The sequence below is a fragment of the Adiantum capillus-veneris genome, chromosome 21 (genome assembly GCF_014529385.1).
Source record: "Adiantum capillus-veneris isolate H3 chromosome 21, ASM1452938v2, whole genome shotgun sequence".
In the NCBI taxonomy this organism is placed as follows: domain Eukaryota; kingdom Viridiplantae; phylum Streptophyta; class Polypodiopsida; order Polypodiales; family Pteridaceae; genus Adiantum; species Adiantum capillus-veneris.
In genome coordinates, this window is record NC_140951.1 from 24139598 (window position 1) to 24164495 (window position 24898).

The following is a 24898-nucleotide window of genomic DNA, read 5'->3' on the forward strand; positions in this document are numbered from 1 at the left end:
GTGAATACAAGCAATTTTTGTTTTGATAAATATACTAACATACTCTAAACCCCCTTGCATGTTTTGGACTAAAATTTGCTGGTTTTCTTATGGGATGAGATATCATTGACCTAGGTAGCCGTGGGGACCTAGGGCTACACAATATCTGGCAGCTTGGCTGATGATCTTTTAGTGAACACCAACAATTCTAGTTTTGATACATTGACCAATATTTTATAAAATTCCCTTACATGGTTTGGGACTGCAATTATCTTGGTATTATCTGCTCTATACTGAGTAATCATATGATTGCGTAATTCAGGTGGCCATTTTCCCTAAATCGGGCACTGTCTTGGCTTTTACTACTAGCGTTCTGGTTCAGGTGCATACTTTGCCTCTCTTGCTCGCTCTCTCTCTCGTGTGCGCGCACACTCTCTCGTGTGTGCGGCAGAGAGAGTGTGCGCGCGCACTCTCTCTGCCTCTCCTTCTGTATGGGACGGCGCCGAATACCCTTTACTCTGTAGGGCCCGCCATGACATCCACAAGCCATCCAGGTGCTGCCGCTCTCCTGTGTATATAAATAGGTGAGCTACGCTATAGCTCACTTAGTATTTGTACTGGTCCTTCTCTGTGGTGAGTGTTGCAATTCAAGAGAGGGGGATAGGGCTAAAGGCAAAGAGAAACTAGCCATAGTGGAGCTGGCTGCTCCGACGCAAGCTCAGGTAATCTTTTCTTTACATGCACAAGTCTTGGGCCGACAGGCGCTTATGATTACTTGATGTTGGGCCACTTTACCACTCTGAGTTCTTAGCTAATTGATTCGAGTAATGGAATTTGACTGCCCCAATAAATGGTTATAAGTATACACGGTTCTGTCTGATTATCTTAAGAAATACATTGTTCTGTTTCACATTCACATATTGGAAGGATTTTTGCTAGTGGGCACCTTGACCCGCACCATTAAAGGTTTTCTTAAAAAACTTTGAGCTGATCCCTGCAAGTTTACATATTCCTTTTAATTTTTCTAATCTAAATGGCAAATGACTCCTGGCTTTTCTGACTTCTTTGATACTTGGATGAAAGTATCTGACTACTGCAATGATAAGGTGATAAACAGTACAAGGTTCTATCTGAGTATTGGAAGTAATACACTGAATTTCTGGCTTGCATTCACATGTACATGCTGGGAATATGATAAGTTTCTGATGGTAATGAGGCACCTCAGCCTGGACGTCTGAGTTTTCTTACTAACACTTACTGCTGGTTAAATTTTCTCATCGACATACCATGACAAACTGACAAGGCAACTAACTCTTGGCCTTTCTGACTTCTTGGCTACTTGGATTGAATAAGGGTATCTGACTACTGCCATGACAGGATGGTAAACCATACATGATTCGGTCTGAGTATCGGAAGTGATTTATTGTTTTTTTGGCATGTAGTCACTTGTACGTGCTGGGAATGTGTTTAGTTTCTGATGGTAATGAGGCATCTCGGCCTTGACCTTTGAGTTTTCTAACTAACATTCACTGCTTCAAAAGCATTCCTATGCTTGGCTAGGCACTGTATGCACTAGGGCCATAATGAGTGTTAAGTGTTTAGTCTTTTGGTTTTGATACTAAACCTAACTTGATGATGCATATAGAACTCGGTTAATTAACTGTGGGATGCCTGCATCAGAACTGAGATTCATTAGTGAAGGTAGTTTTGTGCAAAACTAAGTGTGTGTGAGCAAGAACATGAATAGGGCAAGATAAGTGAAGACTAGGTGATAGGAAAAAAGGCCCAAAATAGGTGTTTTTCCACCAAAATGGCTCCAATATGGGTCCCAAAGGGTTCCATCTGGATTTTGAGGGTAGGTGGTAAGGGGAGGGTGTGGAGGGGGTCCTAGGGGGGTCTACTTATGATATGGGATCCATACTTTTAGAAAACTATTGGAAAAAGGATAAAAAAGGCTTGTTTTTCTTGTTTTCCTTATGAGCCAAAGGGGAAGGTGGCCCACATCACATGCACCTTGCTTTGGAGTCTTCCATTATGCACCACATGAGCTTGACACCTCAGGATACCTCAAGGGCCCGTGATGTCACCAAGCATCTTATATGTACACAACGAAATTTCTGAATAGAAAATCTTGGAATGGTGGATCCTGCCATTTGACCTTCCAAACTTCACTCTTTCCCTAAGTAAAATTAACTCCCATTCCCTTTACAAATGGAGTTCACCAATGTATGGAACTCATTCTCATGCGAAGCTCATGCATAAAAAAAAATCGAGTGATGATTAGGTAGCATCCCCCAAGCGTATCGTGTCAACTAGCTATAATTTTCTGTTCGCACTAGCATCACTCATGTAGCTGGAAGCCTTCAAAATGCAGGATGAATTTTTTTAATTTTTCTCTTTTTATTTTTTTGGTTTTTTCCTCTTGGCTATGTACAAGTGACGACTTCTAGGGGGGTCGTGAAAAGCATGCATCATATAGCCCTCCCCTGATGGCTGGAGACATTCATGTCTCTAGCCTGTGTCCCAATCTGAAAGGTTATCAACAATGCATAGAAAAGTGTCAGCACACTCCTCAACCAATCTGCAATTGTATGGTTTAAGCCGCCATCCATTTATTGGGGTTTGATGCAACTTTCCATCCAGGTCTCCTGGCCTATAACTTCCATTTAGGAACTTTTGCACTACCACAAAAGGCCCCTCCCATTTCAACAAAAGTTTACCATCCTTCCTATGGTCGAAGCGGTTGTCATACTGCAGCACAAGAGATCCCTCTTTGATACCTTTCTTTATCAACTGGCTATTGAACTTTTCTTGTCGCTTCTCTGCTTGTGTAGCATAATGTTGAATTGCCGATTCTCTATCTAGTTCTAGCCGCTCCAAGTCGATGATTCGTTGCTCCACCTTCTTCTTTTGATCATTCTCATGGTAGGTTTTAAAACTCGTAGACTTGCCAACTCTACCTCTATGGGTAGAAGAGCCTCTTGCCCATACACTAGGTGAAAAGGGGTGTACCCCAAAGAGGTCTTGAAAGATGTCCTGTAAGCCCAGAGTGCTGCATCTAAATGTTTGTCCCAGGCCTTTGGGTGCATATGCACTTGCTTAGTGATAATTTTACAAATAACTCCATTCACCTTCTCAACCAGCCCATCACATTGAGGATAATAAGGAGTAGAGTGCCTACGCTTTAGCTTCAATTTTTCCATTAAGTCCCCTACTATATCTGCTCGAAACCCAGGTCCTCTATCAGATGGGATCTCCAAAGGTGTACCAAACCTGCAACAAATGCACTCAAAGATGAAGTCATCCTCTATCAGATAGGATCTCCAAAGGTGTACCAAACCTGCAACAAATGCACTCAAAGGTGAAGTCACCCACATCTTTGGCAGTGATCCTCCTAGTAGAGCGTGCCTTTGCCCATCTAGTCATGTAGTCATGTAGTCTACCCCCATGAGGACATACTCCTTTCCGGACTGCGTGCATGGTAATGGTCCGATTGCATCAATACCCCATTTTTCAAATGTGCCATAAGCTGAGATAGGACTCTGCTTCTCATAGGCTAATCTCCTAGGACCAGCCTTTTGACAGACCTCACAAGTGGGGCACCAGTGTTGCACATCTCGGTGTAGACTTGGCCAAACGAAATTAGCTTGGAGAATCTTCCTACTAGTGATTTCTTGAGCAAAATGCCCACCACACACTCCCTCATGAAAACTACTTAGAATCCCCTTGATCTCTTTGGTAGAAGGCACTTTTCTGAACAATGCATCCTATCCTTTGCAGTACAAATCTTCATTCACTATGCAGTACCTGGCAACCTTCCTAGCTAGCCATCTCCGTTCATTGTGACTCATGTGCTTAGAAGCCTCGCAGTGCTCCAAGAAATAGAGAATGTCCTCTAGCTCTTCTTTTCCTTGAAATAGTGGGACCTTTACGGTGACAGCCCCCAACATGACATTTTGCAACTCTTCTGTAGCCAACGCATCTGCTTCTTTGTTCTTCTCCCTTGGCACAAAGTGGATTCGTGCACTCTCAAACTTCCTCATTAGAGATTTGGCCTCCCTCATTTTGGTAGCTAGTTTCTCACTCTTACAAGCCCACACCCCTGTCATTTGTTTCACTATCAACATGGAATCACCAAAAACATTTAACCTAGTTATGCCATTGGAGAGACACCATTGTAACCCCAAGATGAGAGCCTGATACTTTGCCTCATCATTAGAGTGAGCCTCTTCCAGCTGAAACCCTTTGCAAAAAAACTTTTCTCCCAAAGGATTTAACACAACAATTCCTGCTGACGCTCTGTCTTTTACCCGCTTATAGGCACCATCAAAGTATAAACTGTGAGCCTCCAAAAGAAGCTTAGGCTCGGCTAAGGGGGAAGTCTTGCTAGGCTGCACTTTCTCTGGTCTTTCATAGAATCATTGTGTTAGCACATCTACTAGGCATGCCCTAGTAGTTTTCTCCACTTGTAGTGTGTAATCAAACTCCTGTAGCTGCACCACCCAATTTGCTATCCTTGGGGATAGTTCCATGTGTTGCAAAGAATACGGGAAAACATCCTCAGTGGTAAGCACAAAAAACCTTTTTGGTAGCAAGTAAGCCCTAAAATTTTCCACCGCAAATTTAAATGCCAAGACCAACTATTTTGTAGAGGTGAAGCCCTTCTCCGCTATAGTCATAACTCTACTTACAAAATAGGCAGGTTTCATCAAGAGTGTCTTTGGGTCGTTTTGCATCAAAATAGCCCCCAATGCCTCGTAGCCAAGGCTAGGGTTGACATAGAATGTCTCCTCCTAGCGAGGTTGCAAGACAGTAGGTAAAGATCCCAGAATTTTCTTAACCTCCTCAAAACACCTCTCACTATTCCCATCCCATGCCAAGGTAGCTTGCCTTGTGAGTTGTTGCAGTGGATAGATTGCCTATGAAAGGAGATGAATGAAGCGACTCAAATAGCGTACCTTTTTCAAAAATGATACCAATTGTTTCATGTTTGAAGGTGAGGGTAGAGCAAGGAGTGACTTCACTTTCTCGGGATCAGCTTCTATCCCTTTCTAAGACACTACATGACCCAAAAGAGTTACCTTGGATTCCCCAATGTGGCACTTATCCTTGTTGAGTTGCCCTCCCAATTGAGCTAGTCGTGTAAACCCTTCATCTATCTTGATCAAGTGTAATGCTCTAGAGCTATAGATGCAAAAGTCATCAATGAAGACTCTGATAGACTTACCAAAATAGGGCTGAAAAACCAAATTCATGAACCGCTGGGGGCATTAGTCAGGCCAAATGGCATAACCCTATATGAAAAACATCCCCATGGTGTAATAAAAGTTGTCAACCACTGATCTTCATCTGCAATCCTTATCTAAAAATACCTTGAATACCCATCACACACAATATACCTCTCATGACTTGCCACTTCATTCAAAATCTCATCTTGAAAAGGGAGAGGAAAATGATCCCTCTTTGTGGCAGCATTTAGTGGCTTGTAATCTACACACACTCTCCACTTACCATTTTTCTTCGGAGTTACCACCACTGGGGATACCCATTCTAAATCCTCTACGGGATAAATGAACCCTGCTTTAAGCATCCTCTTTACCTCCTTTAGCAGTGTGTCTTGCTGGACCACTCCAAGCCTCCTTAGCTTCTGCACGACTGGTCTACTACCTTCCTTAAGCTGAATGCGATGTTGTGTCACTGTGACCCCTTTGATGTGTTCATAATCTGTGATGAAAAGGCCAACATGTTTCTTTAAGACGTGTATGTAAGACTCCCTTTCCTCTTGAGGCAAGTCCTTGGCTAGCATGGTCTCTAGTCCTTTTTCATCTATTTCACCTTGGATGTCTTGGCTCTTCTCCTCTTCTGGATCTCGCAGCAATATACCCATCACCTCTAGAGAGCTTGCCTTATCCTCGAACGTCTGCTAATCAGATGAGGAGTAATCACTCGTACTCCACTCATCCGCAGAAGACTCTAGCTCTAGATTCTGTTGCCTACCTAACTTCATGTCATAAAGAATCTTTTGCTGCTTCCCACTAGACTTGATTTTTAGCCGCAACTCCAATGCTCCAGTTTCCTAGTCTTGCCTAGCCTTCATTGCCATGAGCCAAGGCCTCCCAAGGATTAATGGGTAGCCCTCCCCCTTGGGTAGAGATCACATATGCATCTATTGACACACTCACCCCAAAAACCGACACCCTTACTCCATTTACCTTGCCTACACATGCAACACGAACATTGTTTTCCATCTTTGCCTGCAAGGAAGTGTGCTCATTCACTTCTAACCCAAGTCTGTGCATAAGATTTTTTGTCATTACACAAATTTCTGCTCCTCCATCCACATAAGCATTAGAGATCCGTTGGTCCTTGATCTCAACCTCTACTACTGGTATAATATCCCCGGGCACTCATGGCCCCAATAGACTTACCTTTAGCTCTCCTAGTGCTAACCATCTTGGACCAAGCCCTCCTCGTCTTATGTGAGAGATGAAGGAGTTGCTGCCAAGTGATCTTCGGCCCTTGCTTACTAACATCTACCACAAGGTCATATGGTAAAGATCCCACTCCAAGTGGAAAATCCTCCAAGCCAATGTGTCTCCTAGACCTTATTTTCCTTTTCTTTGCATCCTTGAGAGCTTGTGATGATCCTTCTTGAGGAACCTCTTCCGGCTCTGAGGCATCCATCTCATTAGATTTGTGTCTCCTTACCCTTTTGATTGGCATTGCATCAGATTCACTCACCTTTGCCTTCCCCTTATCTTTGCCATGATCTAGGCTAATGATTGATACTGCCAGCTCTTCATCCCTAGGAGGGAGTGGGGGAATTTTCGCTGGTGCGAGTGGTGGTGGTGCCGGGGGCCTTAATATCTATATTGGTGGTGCCATGGGTGCAACAGGCCTTGATTGTGGCCTATCACATGGAGGAGTTACTTGCTGTTGGGGTAGGCATCGTGGATTACCATTCCCTTGGCAAGGAAAGGGGCAATACTACATACCATGACCTACCTGCCCATAATTTAGCATTTATATTCCCTAGCTTGCCGTTGACCACCTTCACAGTTAACTCCATTGGCTGGTGGTGGGGGTCTCACACCTTGAACCAAGTTTAAGGAGAGGCTTTCCAACTGATTGGTAATCTATTGCAATAGCTCCTGTTCTGCAATTTAGGGGTTGGTTGGGGCCACCCCTCCCACTGGCCTTGGCTGTTATGCCATTGGTGGAGGCTCGATTCCTCCTCGCAATTGAGCTTGGAACTTCAGCTTATGATCCTTCTCTCTTGCATGAAGAATGGCTTGATCATAGGAAGTTGGGAACTTCCCTTTCGCTTTTTCTCGCAGGATCAGATAAATTCCTGCTAAAAAGAAGTCCTTCTTAAGACAATCAGGTGCCCTTTCTCCCTCGCCTAAGGAGGATGACCACTTCTCCCAGAGCTTGAGAAATTGATCTTCGTATGCCTTTTAATTATTTGGCAAAGACTGACGGAGTTCTTGAAGTTGTCCGCAGATTTCATTTGGGGACTCTTGATATTGATAGTTGTTGAGAAAAGTCATCTTTAATCTCTTCCAATCCTCTCTCTCACACACACACATACACACATTTCACCGCCTGCTAGTAAATTTTCTAGTATTAAATTAAACTTTCCTAGCTTAGTTCACACTTGCTGGTACACACACACACACACACACACACACACACACACACACACACACACACACACACACACACACACACACACACACACACACACACACACACACACACACACACACACACACACACACACACACACACACACACATTCAACCACTTGCTGGTAGCCTTTTTAAGCATCAGATTAAGGTTCTATTTAAGGGGACCTACTACTCTTGAAACATGGGATAGGACCCTTAGAAGGGTATGATGGTTACAAGGCATGAAAAAAGTAGTTATTACAGTCATTTACCATGCCATGAGGTGCTTGGGTTTAACCTACTATGCCAAATGACATCGCGAGCGGCTACTCTTACACATTTCCCCAGGGGGAGCTCGATCTACTCAATATACGATGCAAACAATTAGCCAGGAGTGAGGGCGGCCGCCCTTCTTCTATTTAAAGAGGCGAGGATGCATTCTGTCCCTCACTTAGCTTTGCGTGCATTTTACTTGCATCAAGAGTGAGGACTGTGTGTTTTTTCATCTCTGTTGCACCAAGCATGGAGTTTACAACTCAGCCAACTTAGGTTGGTCACTAAGCTTAGCATCAATAATCTTGTTATTGTCATTTTTTTGATTAAATGGTAAAGCGCTGTTTCATAAAAACGCCCGTACTTAGCAAATGGTGTAATTAAATAGTTGGGATGACTATACTTAGCATGGCATGATATAAGTGATTGGACCTCTGTTTGATGGGCTCTGTTCCTCGTTCTTCAGCTTGGTAAGGACCACTACAGTGGTCGGTTTTTTGTGGCATTACATGGTAAAGGTGGTTTCTTTTGGGAGCATTACTATGGTACTAATACTGGTTTTTTCGAAGCTAGTCATTATTTTACTATAGGTACATATTTTTTTTTTTGAAAAAAGGGGTTTTCCATACCTGATATTCATTGTTTTTTTACTGTTGATAATGGCACTTAAGTGAAAACTCTAATTTTTTTTTGGGGGGCATAATCAGCCGCATAGCTTGATATTAAAACCACCGTGTGGTGGGCATTGGCAAAATATGGCACTTCTGAGGAGTAATGTTCCTTGCTGTTAAAAACATGTATAATCCATCATATGGGTTGGCCATCTATATAGCAAGGGCTGGATGGCCGCTACTGCTTATTGTGGTGCAACATTGTACATGGATTGGGGGTTAGCCGATTGGCTTGTGGCATACTAACTATACCTTATTGTTTACTGGTCTTTTTTTGGACTTGGAAAAAATACCAGTTGCTCTCTTAGCGCATGAATTATTGTGGAAAAGCGGGGGTTTTTCCCATTCATGTAACTGAGTTTCTGATAAAAGTTCAATCAAGGGATTGTTCTGGATTAAATCCTCGCCGGATGCGTACTACTGCTAGACTTGGTGGTTTTTTTGATGCTATATTGTTTCAAAAGTCCTATAAACAAAGAAATATTTGCTTTAAAAAAAAGCACATAGAAAACACACACTTAATTTTTTACACTAGGTCTAGCTAGACATCATGTTTACATCTAAAGATCTCTGCTAATTGGCTTACTCATTGGAGAATGAAGGTAAGTAACATTTGAGGAAGGAAAAGGTCATAGAACCCTAATTAGGGTTAAAATTTATCTGTAAATACTAAAAAACTTGTTGATTATTCTTAAAAGAAATATCATTTATATTGATTTTGCTTTATAGCAAAGTGAATATGAAGCTTCATCAATGGAGCTAGTTCTAAAGGTAGTATGACCTTCTAATAAAACCTTACACTTTGGGTGATAACTTAAATACTTTGGACTAAGGCTTGAAGGTTTTAAAAAAAACTTGTTATAAGATGGACATGGATAACAAATGGTATAGTCCACTTGATACCTGTAAAACACATTCAAGGCTAACATATCTGTTATCTTGTTTGGATGGATGCAGGTAAGGACTCTATTTTATCTTTGGAGGTTTTTTTTCTTTGGCTTTGATCAGTTGTCCTTACATGATTACACAAACACTTTTGACAAGGGAAGTAGTTCTGATATCTGTATACTGGAATGAAACTTCATTCATATAAGCATTGTACAAAGATGATTCTGAGACTGAGTTATTTTTGTACTTATCATTCCTTCTCTCTCAAGCCAGCTGTCTTTTGAATGTAAAAAGTTCAATTATGTCTTATTATTTATGGGAAAACAGTCACACACACACACACATGCACACGCACACGCACTCACACATGCGTGCGCGTACGTGTGCGCGTACACACACACACACACACACACAAATGGCTTTTTATATGAATTACAAATTCCTTCTAGTTCATAGGAGTGGTGTGTTGCTATTTCCTTGGTATACTTAGCTAGGACTGGAGAGCCTTGGGTGAATAATGGCTTGAATTCACTGAAAACTTGTAAAAGGATATTAGTGGGTGGTACCTTATGGGCACCTAACCCTTGTAGTTAAAAGGGGTTATGATCATTCGGCAGGTTTCTTGGCTCTGTGAACCGTGTCCTCTTCTACTTAATATCACGGTGACTCCCTCGAGCTCCTGACGGGTTTGCACTACATCACTCTCTAAGCTCTCTCTCTCTCTCTCTCTCTCTCTCTCTCTCTCTCTCTCTCTCTCTCTCTCTCTCTCTCTCTCTCTCTCTCTCTCTCTCTCTCTCTCTCTCTCTCTCTCTCTCTGTCTGTTGAAAGTCGAAACCCTAAGGAAGATCCCTCTCTGTAGGACGCACGACCCAATACATAGAGAGGCTAGGGCCCATTTTCTTAATTGAATTTACACCTAGCCCCTACCTTAAACCAAAATAAGCCCTGTTTTCTTGCCTGAGTGCCTACCATTGCCACTCGGGCCACATCTCGAGGGAAGCCCACGTTTGCTGGCATCGTGGCAACAACTCCAAAGGTGGACAACATGGCCCGACTGCAAAATGAAGTCGACAGACTTTGTGAGGAGAACAAAGCTTTGAAGGAAAGGCTCGCAGCCATCGAATCTCGACTCACCACAATAGAGAACTCCAACAAGGGAGAAATGGAAGGGAAGGAAATCAAGCCCAATATGGAGGTAGACATCACCCTCATAGAGAAGGTCAAGACTCAAGTGTAGGATGCCATCTTCCGCAAAGTTGAAGTTCGTGTGGCTGCACGCTACATGAACGATAGCGTCAAGATGATCTTTCTCTCAATGATCTCATCGTTCAGGCTCCAGAGTGATTGGCAAGGAAAGGTGTACCACAAGTTCCACAAGTCCTTCGATCGCATCCGAACAACAACACCCATGATACAATGGGATCCAGCAACAATCACCACTCTTGCTCACAAGCATCACACTAACCATGCAATTCTTACCTTCAAGACCAAAGCAGATCGAGTCAAGCTCCTTGAGCAATCGAAGCTTCTAAGGACACAAAAATTTGGTTTGCTGAAGATCTTACACCCACTCAACTCAAACAGAAGAAGGTTGAACTCCAAAAGATGTGAGAAGTGCGCATAGCAGGGAAATGGGCAGTGTATCGAGGAGGTAAAGACATCATCCAAGAGTTCCAAACTCCCAAACCGGCTCCCTCCTCCTCACCTACCTCATCTTAGGTTTTGTTCGTCCCACCTTATCTTTTTCACCCTTTTTTGTTTTTCCACCCCTCGATGGACCCTCAGTCCTTAACTGATATGTATTAGACAGAATCCTTTGCACTGTTTTGCTTCTGGTCCCATAGGTCATATATGACCTCCGTGGACGATACTTCAATCTATCTATCTATCTGTGTGTGTGTGTGTGTGTGTGTGTAGAAGGCGGGGGTGCTGTATCCTCTACCTCTTGATGTTGGGCCCGCCATACTGCGCTGGAGAAATGTGGCCACTAGCTCCAAACTCCATAAAAGGTGAGGCTCCATGCTCACTTAGCATTGGTACTATGTGCTTCTGTGGTGTGTGTGTGTACTTGTGAGTAGTTGTCTGTACATTGGGATTGTGAGGGTTTTACCCGCAAAGGGTGCAGTGTTAAGTTGTCGGCTCTATGGAAAAAGGCAAGGATAAGGAGGCTATTGTGGAGGTGGCCGCTCCGACTCAATCTCAAGTGACTTATGGCATTGATATGGCCTTCTATCCAAACTGTTTGGATGTGTTGTGATTCACTTGTTTTGGTTATATTCCTCATGCATATGCCGGAATATGTACATGAATGGCAACTTCTACTGAACCTTCTACGGCAGTGGTTTTTTTTGCCTTACGGGTCTAGGAAAGGCTTTTATGTCAATTACCTTATCATAGGCATGTATATGAGCACCCTTTTGTCGGTGGCTTTGGTTTTGAAATTCCCTTTTGAGTTTAGGGATACCTGCAAATGCATATCTACGGTCTTTTCATAGACATGAGTAAAAAAACAATAAAAGGTGGTATCCTTTACAAATACTGGATAATTGCTGCCTTGAATTTCTTTTTAAAAAAAGCTAAAATGTAATGATAGAAGTTCTTGGTGAATGACCCTATATGAGAGGGTTGACCTATTCGTGGGCTATATGACATGCGGCTTGGTATACTCTGTTAAGGTTGTCGTGGCTGTTATGGTACTAATGATGTGCCTCTCAGTTTGTTATCAAGCTTACCATTCTTGCTTGGTTACGGTCTATGCTATTTTAGTGTTGTGGATATAGAGCTTTGGCAAAATTGCTCAAATTGGCCATGAATGGTTGGTTGTGAACATGGTTAAGATTGATTGTGGCCAAATATGGTCATGAAGGATTGTGGAATATGGTAAATATGGTTGTAAATGGGCTGCTCATGAGTCCGTAAATGGTTTCTTATTGCATCGATGTCAGGGACCTTGGCGGAATTCTCCCCTGGCCTTTTGAACTAATGGAATATCGCATGTATATGAATTATGATTTAGGGGATTAGCACTCATACTTACATGTGGTTTTTTTCTCCGTCTAAGGAAGTGTAGGACCTAATTACTAACATTTGTTTACATTACATGTGACTCCAAAGTATAGATTGACTACACGTATGAGCACTGTCACTTACCCTAAAAAAATAGCGGCAATTAGTGCCAAACTCTGTAAAGTCAAAAAACAGGTATATGTGGCCCACTTTGAGGCTAAACTGCCTCATAAAACTCGTCTCTGGCCTTATCTCATGCCGATCTCATGAGAGCTTGCAAAGCAAATGGGGTTCCAAATGTTTTTTCCCCTTGTAAATGAAACCATCTCTGAATATATGATTAGCTCTTCCTTTTAATTATCGTTGAAAGCAATCTAGTTGGGTGACATTTATAACATGTGGGATACCCATGCATCACTTGCATATGGTGCCAATGCTAACTAAAAGTTGTGTTGTTTCCATGGGTGTAGGTGAGGGTTACGTTTGCAACTATGGTTTTCAAAGTTCTTTGGCTTGAAGATGGCGGATTTATGTATCTTCAGGCTCTTGAATCTCTTGTACTTGTGTATAAAGATTGTTCTGTACTATGAATGGGAATTATACCACCTTTTCATTGACATAGTTTCTAGTGTCTTTTGTAATTTGAAAGGTTTCTTTGGTGTTGAGAGCGAGAGAGAGAGAGAGAGAGAGAGAGAGAGAGAGAGAGAGAGAGAGAGAGAGAGAGAGAGAGAGAGAGAGAGAGAGAGAGAGAGATGCTTAGAAGCAATGTTCAATGCTTCTAAACTATTCTTATAATGAATAAGAAGCTTCTTGAATCAAACTTCTTTGATGCATCCTTTGAGACTACAAAGATAAGCTTCATATCACATTACTGGATATGTGGCCTCTAAGACACTAGCGACTTCAAGATACAATAAATTATGTGCAATAATTGTCCATGCTACAATAATTCATCTATTTTTGTGCAATGAAAAAGTAAAAGTTTACTTTATCTCAAAAATAGAGAGGTGCTTGCTCGATTTTTGTGCTCGTTTTTTTTCCGATCGCTCGAATTTCTTCGGTTGTCTTTTGATCAGTCCCTACATGAGCTTAGACCTGAATCCCTTTCGCATGAACCGACATAAAAAGAAAAAAACCTTGAATGTTGTAAAAACAATTTGAAGAATGCAGACACAATGATTTTCCGTGTGGAATTCCAAAGAATTTAAAAACAATTTCAAAAGACAACGTCAAAAAAAGGATAAAGAATGACACCAAAGAAGGCAGACGATGAGCTTCTTGCTTGTCTCTTGGAATACATTGATCATGGGATATGCACAATAGGAGAAAGGCCAAAAAGCTCTAAGCTACTCGGCGGATGCAAAGTAAAGGCATTTTTCCAAATGAACTCACCTATGCGTGCATCTTGAACGCATGTTGCTCTATGCAAAGTGCCAATATGGGCTTAAAAATTCACTCTCATTTTGTTAGTCAAGGGTTGTTGCAAAAAAAATGTCATGCTTGGCAATGCCTTGGTCAATATGCATGCCAAATATGGAAATAAAAAAAAGTGCTTGAGGATGTTCCTATCCATAATGTCGTCTTACGCAATAGGAGCATGGCCAGAAAGCTCCAAGTTGTTTAAAGCAAGGGCCTCTCCTCTTGATGCAATCACATATGTGTTTGTTAGTCAAGGGATTTTGAAAAAAGATGTTGTGCTTGGAAATGCCTTGGGTGACATATTTGCTAAATGTGGTGCACTTTAGAGAGCACAAAAAGTTCTTGAGGAGCTTCCTATTCAGAGTGTGGACTATTGGAATGCACTGATTGTTGGATTTTCCCCATAGAGGCGAGGCCAAAAAGCTCAAGTTTATTTTCAACAGATGCAAAGCGAGGGACACTCTCCATATGTAATCATCTACAAATGCATCTTGAAGGCATGTGCTCTACGCAAGATGTTGATACGGGCACAAAAATTCACAATTATATTGTTAGTCAAATTCTATTGAAAAAAAATGTCGTGCTTGGCAGTACCTTGGTTGATATGTATGCTGATTCACCTTTGGGCTCTCCTTGTAGTCAACAATCACATAATGAGGAGACTGCTAGAGACACAACAACAACAAAAGATGAGAAGAAAATGGAGCAAGCTGTCTGTCCAAAACAACCATCTCTACCTCCTGTAGATCAACAACAAAGAGAATCTCAAGCTAAAGAAAAAGACCAAGACCACCTGAAGGAAGAGCAACAACATATTGAAATGCAACAACAAACACAAAAAAAGTGGAAACTTATCAGAGGCAAGAGGGCCAATTGAAAAGCGACCCCCCCCGAAGAACCAAGCAGATGAGGTAGCAGCAAACAGAATCATTGAACAATTTGACATCAAAGATAATCTTGAAATGATTGGGCTACAATTCAAATGTAAAAAGGTGTTGACACAACTTCAAATCCAAGATGCAGAAGATGCTAAAGCTAACACTCAAAAGGAAACCAAGAGATGGAGCAACTCAAATAACAAGTCAACACGTTGTAGAAGGATAAATAGTAGCTCTAGACAACTCTAGCAAGAGAGAAAAAGGACGCTGAAAGAATTTACCATGATCTGGAGAAGCAAATCGAGGAAAGAAATGAAATGCAAGTGGACTAGTAAGCTTTAGAAGAGGCTCTAGAGTGGGAAAAGAAAAGATATGCCAAGCTATGTGACTCCTATGATGTAGTCAAGAATACCCTCTGCACCCTCCTAGCAGTTCAAGATGTAGTTGCACCTCTTTCTACATCCCAATCCTCCATAGAAAATGCTGAAGAGATAAAGGCACTAAAGATAGAGCTAGAGAAAGAGAAGTTGCAAAGGCAACTCTTGATGGCCGACATCCTTGCTACAAATGCACAAAAAGAGAAAAAATTAAAGAATTATACGAGCAACTAGCAAAGGCCAAAGCGTAGACGACACAAGAGGAGATGCATGCCAATGAGTTGCAAGCTAAAGCTCTGGATTTGGGTAGTACTTCACAGAAAAAGACACTTGTACCAATCACGCAAACCCAACACATTGAATTGAAAAGTATTGACCAACCCCATTGGACCTACCAACATCATCTAGGGAAGGGATGCAAGATTTTGAAGAAGATTATGAATCAAAGGATGCTACAGACGACTCCAAAAATGGATTGTAGATATACCAAAAGGGATACACAAAGAGTACATGCTTTATGAGCTCAAAATTTTGGAATTCACTGCTCTACTCATGATCGAACGTGATGAGCATGTCAAGAATTTTGAAAATAAGATGATTGCACTGCCATTAATGAAGTAAGAGGCCAACTTGTGGAAGAGAATGCTATTGCCATCCGTAGAACCGAGTGCACATGGCGACTATGAGGGAGTCTCAATAACCAAAGAGCAAGTGTTTCTCATCTTGGAAAGCCAACCTCTATGGAACAAAAAGTGGTTTTCCACTTTCTGTACTTTTTTTTAATGTCCAGTAGGAGTAGGATAAGTAGAAAACCATTAGAAGTGCATCTGGTCAAAGTTGCATTGAAGAAAACCAAAAAAATTGACAAGTCTATCTTTGGCGCGCCGAAGATAGACAGGGGGTTTCTGAGACTAAAACTGAGAAATTGAACTTGCAAGGTGGTAGACAAACTTGTTTAGACCATCCCCATTGATTTTGAAAACATTTGGATCACTGAAAGGCCTGGCAAGCCCAAAATTGGAAAAACCCACAGACTTTAGAGAAAATCAACAAGGAAAAGTCAAATTAGGCTAAAACCTGAAACCACGGTGTGGATAAATCCTAAAACTTATGGGAAACTGAATTTGTGAAGAACTTTTTTTTGTGGTTAAAATCTGGAAGAGATTTATCTTCAACGTGTTGAAGATAAAGATCTCACTAGAAGGGATCTTTTGCTCAATTTTCAATCCCAAGGGTCTATTAGGTTTATAATACAACTCCCAAGCAAGTGTCATCAAAATTGGAGCTATGAAAAAAATCAATACACTAATGGAATTGGGAAAACAGCCTTTTGGCTCAAAAAGAGCTAAAAACATTGGTAAGTGGTCAAAACTTTGTGAAATTCATGGTACAAGCTTGAAATCACTTGAAGAACCCAACCCAAGCCACAAATTGCAATAAAAAGTAAAAAAGAAGAAGATTTATCTTCGGCACACTGAAGATAAATCTCACACCAGGGAAGTAATTTTGCAAATTTGACATTTGGGTTGTCTTTGGCAAGCCATAAGGACTCCATTCATGAGTTGAAAATTGAAATTGGGACTACCTATGAGTGGAACTATCTTTGGCATGCTTAAGATAGCCTGAGCAAATTCATATGCTCTTTTGCACAAAGAGTCTATCGAGGGATAGAGAAAGGAAATTTTGTATCTTTTTGACTCCTTATTGACCAAATTGATGTTAAATTGTTGAATCACATACGGCTTTAATTGTTGGTACACAGGGACTCACAACTTGGTGACAAATCAAGAGCAAAAGCAAAAGCATTGTGGTTGAAATCAAGGCCAAATTTCTTGGTTTGAATTATCAGTTCAATTGAGTGAACAAGTCCATATATGAACCTAAGATTTGGTAGAGTTTTGGGAAAGTCGATTGGCATACGAGAGAATAGGAGTAGATCATCCACAGAAGAGAGTGTAAACCAAGGGAGACCATTGGAAATGGTTGCGGAAGAAGTGCCAAACACTTACTCCGATTCAAGCTCAGACATGTCTTCCTTTTTGACTCAATCAGGAACAGGGACCTCACTCAAATTCAATCATATCCTGACTTTCTTCAAGACCAAAAAATACAAAGCCCATATTTACTTTGACCCAAATGAGGAGTTTGTGGTGTGGATAGACGACCATACCATCAATTTTGAAGAGGAGGTGAGAGCAAACAAACAAGACGAACTCTACATGGACTGAAATGGAGTACAATATCAAAAGATACAAGACAATGATTCAATGGATAAATGGGGATTAGAGGTTGATACTCTAATACAAGATAAGGCTGTAAAGGAAGGACCTCTAGTGTTAGAATTAGAAGGGTATGAGTTAATAGATGCTAAACCATCAAAAGGCATCCCCACTGATAACCCAAGACTCGGAGTCTATTTTTGGGAAGAAAACAATATTAAGGATTTGGTGTGGACTACCCATGCCAGATTAGGACGACTGACACCCTTGAAAATTGTGTACATTTTCAAGATCAGGGAAAAAGGTTGGTAGAACTTCTCGCTCATCTCTTTAGAGATTGTTACAACAATACTTTTGTCATGATGACTCCAAAGGAGATTGAACAAACTACGTACGAGGGAAACTCAATCCGTGAAGTAATTATGGGAACTTTATAGGAAATTGATTGGGATGTGAATCCAAATGCTATAGCATGGCCAACCAACAAGGAAGCACAACAAGGGGTAGTCACCTCAATGGTACCAACAGAGAAAGAAAGGCTAAAACCACCTATAAATGGGGACGAATGAGTGACACGACGAGAAGAGGTCCACATGAGTCACATTTACCAAATAGTTAGTTTGAGGGATTAATGGGAGAGACACAGGTTAGAAGAGAAAGAGTGGGTGCAAAACACAATCGTAGAGTTAGACCTCAAAAGTGGGTTAAATAATATAGTGGATTGGGGGATCCATATGACCACTTGGCCAGTTCTGGATAGGTTTTGAGAGCTGAGTGCATAGCAGACTTCCATACGTAGTTTGAGGGGTTTGGGATGACCTTGGAAGGCACATCTTTGACTTGGTTTCAAACCATACCGCCTTGATCAATAATCAACTTGCCAACCTTGGCAATAAGATTTGTTGCTACTTGTTCCAAAATGGGGATAAAGCATAGTACAGTTGCACAAATCTATAGTTTCACACAGAAACAGGGAGAGATTGTAAGGGATAGTGTGAGTCGAATGAGGCAATATATAGACAGATGTCCGGAGTTGCAAATTCGAACCGAGGAAAGACTCGTCTCATTAGTTTTGGAAGGACTTTTAAACAAGGAATTACATGCTATCCTGTACAACAAAAAACATATGACTTGGGAAAGCATGTAGTCTAGACGCGATTGACCTGAGTGATAATTGTGAGATTTATAATGAGGAAAGTAAAGTTAAAGACGTACAAAGCAAATGGACAACAACCATTGTGCCGGCGCAAGTAGGACCAGCTGTTGCGGCTTTTGCCAATTCTATAGAGGACGTGCTGAAGCGCATGAACGATATGATGATAGCATGCAAAGGATGTCATTGAGAGGGCCAACGCAAGGACCAAATCAAGGAAAACCACAAAGGCAATTAAAATGGTGCACCATTGAAGGAAAATGGATAAATCACGAGACAAACAAGTGCTTCTACAAGCCTAAATACGATGGGAATGTTTAGTACGTGCCAATGAGTCCACAAGGACAACACATGTATCACTACCTGCAAAATGTGTTATCCATGTAGAGATAGCCAATGAATATAGAGAGGCCACAACCAATATTAGGCCAACAGCCACCATTCCTCGGTAATAATTATGTATCGATCAAGTATATTCTACCTGAGGGAGAGATGGATGAGCATGCCCTAGTACCTATTACTCCATACCTTGAAACAAGCTTGTAACAAAACGGGGATAGAAGAAGAGTGGTATAGCCAACCTGCTCCAGTCCCTATAGAGCCAATGTTTCAAGCACCTACTGAAACAATACCTGTTAACTGTGTTGCTAATCAGGGGGCAAGACCACCGATGGTCAAGCCAATGCCCAAACCAAAAACTGAAAATTGTCATAATTGTGAAGCGATTGATCATTGGAAGAATGACTATCCCAAACCGAATAAGAATGCAGATCTATAGAGGCTATGCATGACCTATAGAGGCTTATTGTGGGGCATGTGGACAAAAGAGAGGACACTTTCCTAAAGGTTGTCCTAGGAACCCAACCAACAAAGGAAGAATTGCTATTAACATAATTCAAATCATGCCAGGTAGCTCATCAAAAGGGGAACCAACAATTCTTGTTCAGGTGATGACTAGAGCCCAGGACAAGGAGAACAAGCAGAAAAATGCAAGTGGATATTGCAAATCCAATAAATCCTTTAAAAAATTCAGGAAAGAAAGACGTTAGAGGTACAAATATGGAAGGAAACTGAAGAAAGAATTCAGAATCCTTCAATTGAATTCAAGGAACCAAAATCAAAATTGAATGGATCAGTACTGGTCAATCGAATCTACAAACCGATCAATGCAGCTATGGAGGATTTCCAAGCTGGGTTAAAAGTGGGTCAAACCTTGAAAAATCAATGGAAAAATTATCGAGCATGAGAAATGGAAGCAACTAACTAGAAGCTTACCGAAACCTCATGCAAATCACACAAACCATGATGGAAAAATAGAATCCACAACAAGAAGTTGGGGAAAAACTGGCTGAAAATGAGACCGAATGCATGAAGGAAAGAGCTCATGAAAAGGACGAGTTGGGAAACATGGCAAATGAAAACGCAATATCAACTAAATTGGAAGTTTCTAATAATGAGGTAGGATTGGATGAGGTGCTGATAGTTGAAGGAGATTGGACGAACTACCTTTGGAAATGGGTTAGAGAAGAAAAAGATGGGAGTATAACCCTGAAATCCGCTCCAATTGAGGAAGTTCAGTTTGATAGATTCCCCATGGAATTGGATAAACAATCACTATATGGAGATTGGGGATCCCAGTACTTTGGCTCCTCAAAAGTTGGAACTTTGCGGATGGTACCATCCTACTTAGGAGAGAATGACGAGAAATTGATGGTCTGCAAAACAACCAAACTAGAAAGGCCAAGACAAACCTTGGATGTGGCTAATCTACAATCCATTGTGTTAACACCAGTTCAATGTACAATCACTTTGGGAGAACTATTGAGTTTAAAACCGCACTTGTGGGAAGATATACAAACCACCATGGAAAAGATGGGACTAAAAGAAGCATCTCAAATGGACTTGGAAAAATTGCAAAACAGACATACATACTAAAATTATCATGTTATTACCTATAAACAAGGTAGGGGACTACTGTGAGGGAAGTGTGGGAAACACTACCCTTTTGGTACAGTATAATGATATAACTACCATAGCTATTTTAGATAGTGGCGCAGGCATTGCCATAGCAACCAAAGCTACCTAGGAAGCTTGGGGAAAATCGGCAATCAGGCAAACAAGAATGAAACTGCAATTGCCAGATGGACACATAGAGAAACCAATGGGCTTACTTGAGAATGTGATAGTCACTTCATGTGGAATTGACTACCAACACACTTTTTCCATTGTAGATTTTGAAAAGAAACTTAAACGTTGAAATCATCTTGGGAAGGCCATTCATGAGACATATACAACTACTTCAAGACTGGGGCAATGATTATCTCTACCTGAAACAAGTAGGGACAACTACTCGAGTAAACGTGAAAGATCATTCTTATAGGGATGTCTTGAGAACACCAATAGAAGAAATGGACTCTGAGACCTTTGCAGAGACTAAACTACCTTCAGGGGTACGCAAAGACACCCGAATTTGGATGTGTGGGGCTTCTTAGTCGAGGAGTTTGCAAAGGGAAGACTACGATCTAGATAGAGAGGTGAATAATGCAAAATATATATCGAAACCATTCCTTAAACATTTGTTTGAACCCTTTGAATGGACTCAGATCCTGGCCACAATGGATGTATGTGTTAATGAATCAACACCTACACAATTTTGTGATGCAGAAGGCTATGACATAGTCCATATCCAAATGGTATACATCGAGATGATTGAGGAGCATCAAGTCTTTTTGGATCACTACTATGATGCCACAGACAAGCTGGAAGAAGAAATAATTACAACTAAAGAATTGGACTCAGAAAAAGAGCATGTAAGGGCCAAACTTCTACTTCGAGGAGGGGAAGAAAGATTTCTTGACTTTCCAAACTAACATCGGAGACGTCAACAGAGATACCACAGAAAGCGAGAAAAAACTTGAGAAATAAAATAAAAAAAGAGCTGTTGGATACCAAAACTTAATTCTTAATGAAAGTAAACATTGCGGATTCCATAAAAGACAAGGTAACTAGAAGGTATCTTGACTCGGCACTTAAAGAGCGACAAACCCAAAAGAAACCAAAAATTTACAAGCCTGAAACAACCAAGGGGAAAGAGCCTCTAATGACAAAAACAAAGCATAAGGCTAAATACAAAGAGTTGAAAAGGACCTTGAAAGAAATCTGGACAATGAAAATGGAAACTAATAGTGATAAAAATGGAGAAATCAATGTTCTATCTCACTATAAAAAATACACATTGCAAGATCGTAGGATTGTTGTCGAGCAACCATTATGACAGTCAATAGAACCAGGGAAATCCTATGAAGGACAAAAAAATATGAAACAAATGGACCTAGCAGAGCCTGGAGAAGAGGCGAGACCTGCATACATAGCTATGGATCTGTCACAAGAAGAAGAAGAGATTTTCATAAGGACGTTGAAGGAATATAAATATGTTTTTGCATGGTCATATAGAGATTTCAAAGGAGTGGATCCTACAATATGCCAACATACCATCTCTATGAGAGATGATGCCAAGCCAAGTCGATAAAGAACATACACGTATAATGATACCTTTGCCAAAAAATCAAAGAAGAGATAGAGAAACTCAAGGAAGTAGAGTTTATCTATGAGATAGAACACACAGATTGGGTATCACCAATTTTTGTGGTTCCTTAAAAAATTGGCAAATTTAGAGTGTGTAAATCTCAAAAAAGTGAACTCTGCCACCATACGAGATAGCTATCCTCTTCCCATAACTGATCACATGCTAGAATGGGTAGCTAGCAAGGAAGCTTATAGCTTTTTAGACAGCTTCTCTAGGTACAACCAATTGACAATATATCCCAAGGATCAACATAAAACAACCTTTGCTACAGAATGGGCATTTTTTGCGTATAGAGTCATGCCATTCGGTCTGACCAATGCACCACCAACATTCCAAAGCCTGATGAGGCATGTCTTCAAAGAATATATGTGAAATGTCTTAGAAGTATATAAGGATGACCTTTGTGTGCATGCTCCACCAAATGAGAAAGTCAGTTTGAGCATTTACGATGTGTCTTTGAGAAATGTCGCCTATAAAGGATTTGCCTAAACCTTGAAAAATGCGTTTTTATGGTTAGACAAGGCAAAATTCTTGGACATATTGTGTCTAAAAATGGCATAGCCACATACATGGCAAAAGTAGCAGTTATTGTTGAGATGGCTAGACCAAAAATAGTCAAAGGGGTTCAAGCATTTATGGGACATTGTGGTTACTGTCGTAGATTTATCTACATATGCTCTGATTGCTAAGCCCATTTATAGCCTTATCACTCACTTTGAATGGACCAATGAATATGAAGAGTCATTTCAAAACCTTAAGCAAGCTTAAACGACAACATGTGATAGATGAGGCTCAAGAGGATTTGCATTCGGATTCTAAAATGTAAAGCTGCAAGGCAACATGTTCTACAAGCTGTACCATTCAACACTCTCCAAGTTCAACCCATAGCTGAGGATGAAGTAGAGACCGATGATGAGTGGATGGATGATCTTGATATGCGGATCAACGGGATTTTGAAAGAGGGATACAAAGTGAAAACTTTAGTGGACATGGAAACTCAAGCCAATGTTGTTAGTTACTCAACTTATCTCAAGGCAGCTACTCAACCACTTGAGTACTATTGAGCCATTGTCAAAGACTGTAACAAACAAATCACTCCAACACTAGGAGAAATTAACTTGAACATTATGGTTCATGGAGCTCCGCTGCCATGAAGAGAAAAAGAGCAGAGAAATGCAAGATAAGCTTCTTTAAAGCCTACACATTTAATGGTCAGTGATCAGGGCTTGTTAACAAGCCAAGCCTAATGACTAATGTATGCTAGATGCGGCTTAAAAGGGCCAACATATGCCTTAATGATGCCAAAAATGAGTATGATTTAAGTGAGCATAGATGGAAGATTATGACCTAGAATTGCATTGCTTGAAGTGCTCTACCGGCCTGTCTTTACGGCTCGTCGATTGGAGCTACGATGAAGAAGTTATTGCAGTTTGAGGTTTGAGTCGATTGCAGATCCGTACCGAATTGGGCAACTACAACTGAGGTGACAGAAATGAAATGAATGCACGGGCCTGAAGTGCTCACTTTGTGAAGCACGTCGGTCTTTACAGATCAGTGACGATCGGAGTTTCGGTTGCCAAGATATTAGCCGTTAAAGATTCGCCGGGGGCCGGCTCCGTACCAGTTTGATCTGCTCGGTCGGTGTTCCGTCTGGGAGTTTTGAGCAGCAGTAAGGGGTTTGGTTACAACAGAATAATTGCTTGAGATAGCAGTGATTTAATCAATATGTAGCCAAATTTGATGCCTACTACATTGCCTTGGCCGGTATGTACGCCAATGACTGCCCAATGTTGGCAGGCGGTAGTCGTAATTGGCAATGCCTAGCTAGTCTGACCATCTTTGACTGAATGTGATGGGAAGACCTTCCCTCAAATGCAATCACTTATACTTGCATCTTACGGGCATGTGGCACTATTCAAGACTTTACGACATTGAAATTCATGAAGACATTATTAGCCAAGGACTGCCAGGAGAAATAAGTTGTGCTTGGCAATGCTTTGGTTGATATGTATGCCAAATGTGGTGCCCTTTACTCCAAGGTTTAATGGCCAAAAGGGCCAAAGACTACCCAAGGCAAAGCTAATGGCCGCCTAAGAGGGGTTGGCCGCCCATTGAGGAAAATAAAGGCATACTGTGTGTGAAGACAATAAAAGAAGAAAGGAGGTCGATGGCGTGGGCTGGCAGCAAGGAGCGCAGCACAGGGGAAGAAGAGGGACTCGCAGTGGCGGCTTTGGGCGTCAGAAGATGGCGAGCAAGAGCAAACATTGCTCAGCTGTCCAGGGCGACACTATTCGACATCATCCGTGGACAAATTTGCGATGGTTGAGTCGCCCACCTACCACGTCATCAAGAAGGCTTTCCCGCGCCACGTCAGTCACGGCGCCGTGACATTGCGTGGTGGGGCATTATTTTTGGACAAAAATATAGCAAGGGGAAAAGCAAGGCAAGGAGGTAACGAAGAAAAACGAAGGAAGGCAAGGAGGTAACAAAGAAAAACGAGGGGAAGGCAAGGAATCAACGAGTGCTTGAGAGGAAGAAAGGGGGTTGCAGATTCAAGGGCAAGAGGCGAGGAGGTCGAATCAATCTCTCTCTCTCGATCTCCAACCGACACAAGGGGAGCAAGGAAAAAAGCTCTCCTCTCTTTCGCTCTTGAGCAAGCAAAGCTCTCTCTTCTCTCTCGTGTTGAAGAGAAGCATGCCAAGCTTCCTCTCTCTCTCTCTCTCTCTCTCTCTCTCTCTCTCTCTCTCTCGGCCCTTGAGATGCTTGAGGGAGATGAAGC

General features: G+C 41.5%; 1 pseudogene; it reads right to left on the reverse strand.

The window, feature by feature from the left end:
• Positions 1-2490: 2490 nt before the first annotated feature.
• On the reverse strand, positions 2491-4511 carry LOC147430660 (uncharacterized; annotated as a pseudogene).
• Between the last annotated feature and the right edge of the window lie 20387 nt (positions 4512-24898).